A 6,827-nucleotide genomic window follows, 5' to 3' on the forward strand; every position below is an offset into this window, starting at 1 on the left:
GTAAAGTCTGGGAGAAACAAGGCCTATGAGTGACACCATACCCCCTCTGAGCTCCCTCTCATCCCCAGATTCCACACTTCCCAGGCACCGCCCCCAAATCTCCAGGAATTTTTCATATTTGAGTTGGCAACCCTAGGCCAGAGGGGTGCTGGGGTCCACTGGGTTGAACCTTCACCGCCAGTGTTTGATCCCCCCACAAAGAATTTCTTTCAGTTTTTCTAATGCATGAAAAATTGGCAAATTTTGAGAGCCCTAAAAAGGAGGGGGAAAGGAAACTCTGGATTTTTATCCTTTTGGAAAGGATGTACAGCATGAAAAATGCTATGTAAGATAATCAGCAGCATTAGGTAATGATAATTCTTGTCTACTCTAGACATACAACAAATTTTCAGTGATATGTTTATTTTTAAAATAAGAATTATTTTGGTAACAATAAGTATGCTGTAATGTGTTTGCCAATAATACATCATTAAAAAGTCCAGTGTTTTCAGTGTTATATCCAAATATTCAGATAGCCCAACCTATTGTGACAGATTATTTCTGTTCAAATAATATAATTTACTACAAAATTGGTTTTCTGATTTAAAGATTTACTTTTTCCTACCTCACAGAGGAGCAAAAATTAAGAGATGTGCTAAGGTAGCATGCCCTGACCTGGACGGCCCAGGCTAGCCAGATCTCGGAAGCTAAGCAGGCTCATGCCTAGTTAGTACTTGGATGGGAGACCACCAAGGAATACCAAGGTTGCTGTGCAGAGGCAGGCAATGGCAAACCACCAGTGAGGGTCTCTTGCCCAGAAACCTCACAAGGAGTTGGTGTGAGTCAGCTTTGACATGAAGACACTATCTACCACCACGCTAAGGTAGCATAGAATGGCAGCAGGTGTCTTACTTAACTTTATTTGTTGCAATCATAGATCAGCCATGATTGATAGGATGCAGCAGTTTGTAGCTCAGCTGCTTGCCCTAAAGGAAAGTAAATCTGATGGGGAAGGGAATTCCATCCCAAGCTCAAAGAGATGAGCTATGTGTGAAGCCAAATTAATTTAGATATTTATTTACTGCATTTCTACCCACTTCCCCCCCAATGGGAACCCAAACTGATTTACAATATTCTCCCCTTCTCTACCTTACCCTCACAACAACCCTGCAAGGTAGGTTAGGCTGAGAGTGTGCGACTGGCCTGAGGTTACCCAGCAAGCTTACATGGCAGGTATTTATGTGCCACATACTGGCTAAATAGGCTTGGGCAGTGTGCGGGGGGTGGGGCATCAGGCCTTCTGCAAAACGAGGCTGTCTACCATTGAAGTTCTTGCTGCTAACCTTAGGTGAGCGTGGCCAAGGTTAGAGTTCCTCACTAGCAAGGGAAAATGTTGTGCACGTGCCTCCAGGATTGTTCCCATTCCACATGTCCAGAGACTGAGTTTGGATCTTTAAAAGTCCTTCATCGGCCAAATTCAGCTGCCCATTCCTCTCCACCCCAAGATCATAGAGCAGGAACCTTCTACGTCTGCGGTCCTGCAAATTTTGCTAGACTGCCAGCCTGGACACTTTTCCTGTCTCTTTAAATGCTGTGAGATGCCGCTGCCTCATCCCTCGGCCTCTTCCTCCACTGGTCTCTTCTTCCACCTGTTTTTGAACCTTTCAATCTGGCCTCTGTTTTCTTTTTTCTGCTGAAAACGCTACTCACAGCCACCTCTTGGGGTTAAAGATTCCTGTTTTCTGCTCCCTGCGCAAACCTGCAAGCTAATTTCTTGTGCTTATCGGAACATGTATTCACATGTTTGCAGGGATATGACAACACACATCCCATGCACACTTGTAGAAGAACTGTTGTGGGGGGGTATGGCGGAGTGTTCAACCCCGTGAGCCGCCAGGCCTTTCCCTGAGCAGCAGGGCCTCCAGGGGAACCAGGCCCAAAGGCTTTGTCTTGAGGCTTTCTCCGCCTGCCCCTGGCTCTCTCTTCCTTCTGATGCTTTTTCTCAGGACTGGTTCCAGTTCCAGGTTTCTGGAGGGCCCGGAGAGAGACTTCCCACTGCCCCCTCCCCTCCTCTGCCCACCACCAGGCCCTCCTTCCCTGCCACCTGCTTGCACATCCTTTCCTTGTCTGCCCGCAGGCAGTCCCACTCTCCATGCCCACAGCTGCCTGTAGCCCTTTCCCCAGTAGCACTGGGCAGTGCGGACAGCAGGGAGCATGGGTAGCGCAGCAGGGCTAGCCAGTGAGTGGGCAGAGGGTGCCAGGAGCAGTGGGCCCCACCAGAAAACCTGGGCCCTGGCAGCTGCCCCACCTGAGGTTATGCCGACGCTGGCCCTGCTTCTTCCATTCACAGCACAGCTCCTCCACTCTTGGTGCAATTAGGGATGCCAGCTGCCAGGTGGGACCTGGGGTTACCCCAGAATTAAAGCTCATCTCCAGACTACAGAGATCAGCTTCCCTGGAGAAAATGGCTGTTTTGGAGAGTGGACTCTGTGGCCCTGTACCACACTGAAGTCCCTGTCCCCTGCAGGCGCCTTCCCCAAATCTCCAGGAGTTTCCCAACCTGGATCGAGCAACCCTGCATCCCCTGCCGGTGGCCAGGAGGGACCTGGCAACCCCAGGTGTGGTCCAGCTCTGCACAGCAGGAGGGCTTGCTGCAGAAAGTGCGACTCCACTCGGCCCCTCCTGCACTGCTGGTGTGAGGCATCTCTGCCTCCGCTGTCAGTCAGAGAGAGGTCGCTTCTGCTCTCTGCCATCTGTTGCCACCCCATTCCCTCTGGGAAAAGTAATTTGCCCTCTGGCTCCAGCAAGAAGTTTCCTTGCTGCTGCCACTGTTCTTGAGTGATCTCATCAGGATCTCTCCTTCGCTAATGGGGGCGGGGGGGGGGGTGTCGATGCTGGCTGACAGCCCAGACGGGTCTTGTTTCCTCCACAGCCTTGGCCTTTGCTCCTCTGCCAAGCAGAGTGCTCTTATTCTCCTTGGGACCAGAAAGCGGAGAAGAGACCCGAGGGCAGATTGCGCCAGACTCCCTCTCTCCAGGCTCTCCAGACCAGAAGACAAGAGACAATTGTGAGTGGAGCAAATGCCACCCAAAGGCCTGGAAGCAAGTGTCTGGTTTTGCTTTGCTCTCCCCACCTCAAGGTCATCAGTCGAAGGTATCTGAAGGAGGCCACTCTGATGCTCAAAAGCTTATGATCTCGTTGGTCTCTAAGGTGCTACTGGACTTGAATCTCGCTGTAACATATTATTAAGCAACTGAAGGGCCAGATGAGGCTCTGACCTCTCTTCAAGTATTGGAAAGGCTGTCCCTTAGAGGAGATGAGCCAGTGTGGTGTAGTGGTTAGGAGTGGTGGAATCTAATCTGGAGAACCGGGTTCGATTCCCCACTCCTCCACATGAAGACTGCTGGGTGACCTTGGGCCAGTCACAGTTCTCTCTATGCTGAGGCAGGCGATGGCAAACCACCTCTGAGCATCTATTGCCTTGAAAACCCTACGGGGTCGCCATAAGTCAGCTGTGACTTGGTGGCACACACACAAACACACTTAAAGGAGGGCAGGGAGCTGTTCCAGTTGGCAGCAGAGGATAAGACTCACAATAATGGGTTTAAATTACGGGCGGAAAGGTACTGACTGGATATTAGGATTTATTTATTTTTTACAGTGAAAGTAGTCCAGCAGTGGAATCAGCTGCCTGGGGAGGTGGTGAGCTCCCCTACTCTGGCAATCTTCAAGCAGCAGCTGGACGAACACTTGTCAGGGATGCTCAAGGCTGAACCTGCGTTGAACGGGGTGGGACTAGATGGCTTCTATGGCCCCTTCCAACTCTATGATTCTATGATTCTCTACCTGAGTGCTTCAAATAAGTGAGAACAGGAAGGAGGAGTAAAATCTTTACTATCAGCAAATCCTATACACAGTCTTTCTATAGAGAGGAGACTAAGCAATGCCCCCAACAACCCAAAATTATACAACATGAGCTTTGCAAAACAATTGATTACAAACAACTAATCATCATGACAATCTAAATGGGAAGTGCCAGTCATTCAGGCAGCCCACTTGTACTTGTCAAAATCACTGAGCAGCACTCTTCCCCCCCCCCACCTCCATCTGGCAACTGTGGCACATGGCAACAGTCCTGTCAGTGCACCAACATGGACCTAAGGCTTACAGGGTGTGCCAACATGACCTGAAAAACCTTCACAGAGCTCAGCTGGGATGAGTGTGCCAGAGGCCTAACGCTTCTTCCCCGCTGAGCTCGCAACTTCCCGTTTGAGATGGCAGCCACATTTCCTTAAGGCAACACGACAGCCAGACTGTGGCAGCCCAGGGAGCTGCCCAGAGACCATCCTGGTGGGAATTCGTGGGGCAGGTTGGTTCGCTCCATTATTTCATTTACCCAGGATTTGCCGCACCCCGAAAATTCCACCGGGTCAATCTCACTATGGAAAATGGGCATGCAATTCAGGTCTAGAGGTCTTTGGGTATAGTTAAGAAGGGTATTTCTTCTGGAAGCTGGCTGGTGGGGCAGAGTACAAGCGTATGGCTTATGAATCTCCCACATGACAGCAGCACATTTAGAGGCACTGAGAATACATTGCTTATAGAAAGTTCTCAGCTGTAAACAGCAATTCCTGAGCATGAGGTGCCACTAGAAATGGTTCTTGTGGCAAGCTTGACAACCCATACAACTGACAATGTAGTCCACATGGAGGTACACCAGCAGATCCAATTGAGAGTGAATCCCACAGAGTCCAGGGAAAGGTATGTCTATGGTAGGCACTGGATTTGTAGGTCCATCATACCAAGGGCTGGTCTTGTCTCTGGCCCCTCTACTGAGGTTGAGTTCACTGGTGCTGGGGTCTGCAAGAGGGCACGGATCTGCCCACGGAAGTACCCAACTGGAATTCAGTTCAGTGAATCCGGCTCTGAGGAGGCCTGCCTCACAACACCGCCAGACTCTGACAAAGGTGGGTTCTGTTCACACTGAAAACTGTTGGGCCAAAAGGCCTCCACCTCCTGGCCCCCAAAGCCTCTGTTTTCCACATTTGGTAGCCCTGCAAATGCTAAAAGACAAGCTCCTGAGAAAAGACTAGCCCTTGCAACGTAATAATAGATCCCAATAATTCGCAGCCATTTGCACCACAGTGCCTCACACACTGGTCTAGCTGTCTAGATCAGAGGGAAGATGACAGACTCTCCACCAAGATGGTAGCCCAGAGGCTACCTGCAGATGACACCGTGAAATCAGTTCTGCACCAGCGTTCTGGAGAACCCTGGGATTTGTAGTATGTCCAAGGTGCTGAGAATTAAATTAGAGATCCCTTGTAATAAAGAAAAGGGGGGGAGACAGAATGAGCACAGCCACCAATTCCGTGCTTTTGGGGGCAACAAGTTTGTGGAGAGGCCGGTCAAGATACAGTCAGCACCAGGAAGAGTTTGGAGATGGGAGGTTCTGAGGAACAGGCGGAGTGCCTGAGATGAGATAGAACACAAACACGCCAGGACTTCACACAGAACAACTGGGAATGAATCTCTGAAGCACCAGCCTACAACCATGAAGGTTTGGTGTAAATAAGTAATTATTTGACTTTTTAAAAGAACTACCTGCAAACCCTAAACCTGCAACCAAACTACATAAGGTGAGTGAGGACAGGTTCACTAAAGTGCATTCATGCCACTTGTGTCTGCAGAGCTCAGTCTGTAAGGTGCATTCACACCACTTGCATCTGCCAATAGGCCAGGCTGCACTTTGGGCCAAGGGTCTCATGCAACCATATCTATGTGCATTGGCACCACAGGGTGTGTGCCTCCAGCATCAATATGCACCCACAATGTTTGCAACAGCTATATGCACAACCACAAGGGAGCCTGTGCGGGCTGATTTCCCACAGGCTTCTAGGGGTGGCATCTCCCTCTCAGCACCCCGTGCAGTTGCCACCCCCCTCCAATATAACGCATGGCAGAAGCACCATCTGCACATCTATGACAACAGGAGAGACCCCTGGGGAGAACTTAATGGAGCAGGGAGAGGAAGGAGGTCCCAGAAGGTGTGGAAAGGGAGAAGGCCCAGTGGGGGTCAAAACGTAGTTGTGCCCGCCACCCAAAAGGTAGGTCTGGGATGTCGGACACACACACACACACACACACACAGGGAATGTGTACTTCTAGCAGGAGGGTTCTGTTCCTCTGAGGCTATGGTAACCCCTCCAGGGGACTCAAGGTGGACAGAGGATCAAGAAAGGGAGCAGACCGTCCCTTGAGAAGGCCCCTCTGAGGCAGACGTTGGATACCCAGGCTGAAAGCAGCTCCCTGTGGCTCTACCTCCCGCCACCTCCTCGGCTGCTCCAAAGCCTCCAAATGAAGCCTGGTGATTGCCAGCAACATGGGCATGCTGGATGCAGGCTAGGGGCTGGCTTCATTAACAAGTACAGAGAGGACGGCCCAACGTGCCCTTCTGGGGCTCTAAAACTTGGCCATTGGGGGAGCAAAAATGCGGGCTGACTCACAACAGGCCCATTCCATCATGGCCAGCGGAACCGAGGCTGAAGGGACTGCAAAAAGAGCAGAGGAGCTCACAACCCCTCTAGCTGGGGTGGGGATCCTGACTGGTGGGGGGGGGGGGCTGCCCTTCTTGGTTGTGGCAAGGCTGGCCCTGTGGGCCACACTGAAGGAGAAGGACCAGCCACAAGCAGGCGCGACCTCTGTTTGCGCCCTCTGACCCGGGGTTTTTACCAGACCACAATGCATCTTGCAGAACCCAAGGACACAACCTTCCCAGGACTTGGTTTAGGCTGGTTCTTTATCCAGGTTTCCCCAAGGACCACGTCTCTCTGGTGCCTCCGGGGCTG

At 51.1% G+C, this 6,827-nt stretch overlaps 1 protein-coding gene across 1 annotated transcript in view; it reads right to left on the reverse strand.

Annotated features, from left to right (window-relative positions):
* Window positions 1-6,827, reverse strand: part of ADISSP (adipose secreted signaling protein) — a 257,887-nt gene that overhangs the window by 76,737 nt on the left and 174,323 nt on the right. The window lies entirely within an intron of this gene.

The sequence above is a fragment of the Euleptes europaea genome, chromosome 9, assembly GCF_029931775.1.
Source record: "Euleptes europaea isolate rEulEur1 chromosome 9, rEulEur1.hap1, whole genome shotgun sequence".
Lineage (NCBI taxonomy): Eukaryota > Metazoa > Chordata > Lepidosauria > Squamata > Sphaerodactylidae > Euleptes > Euleptes europaea.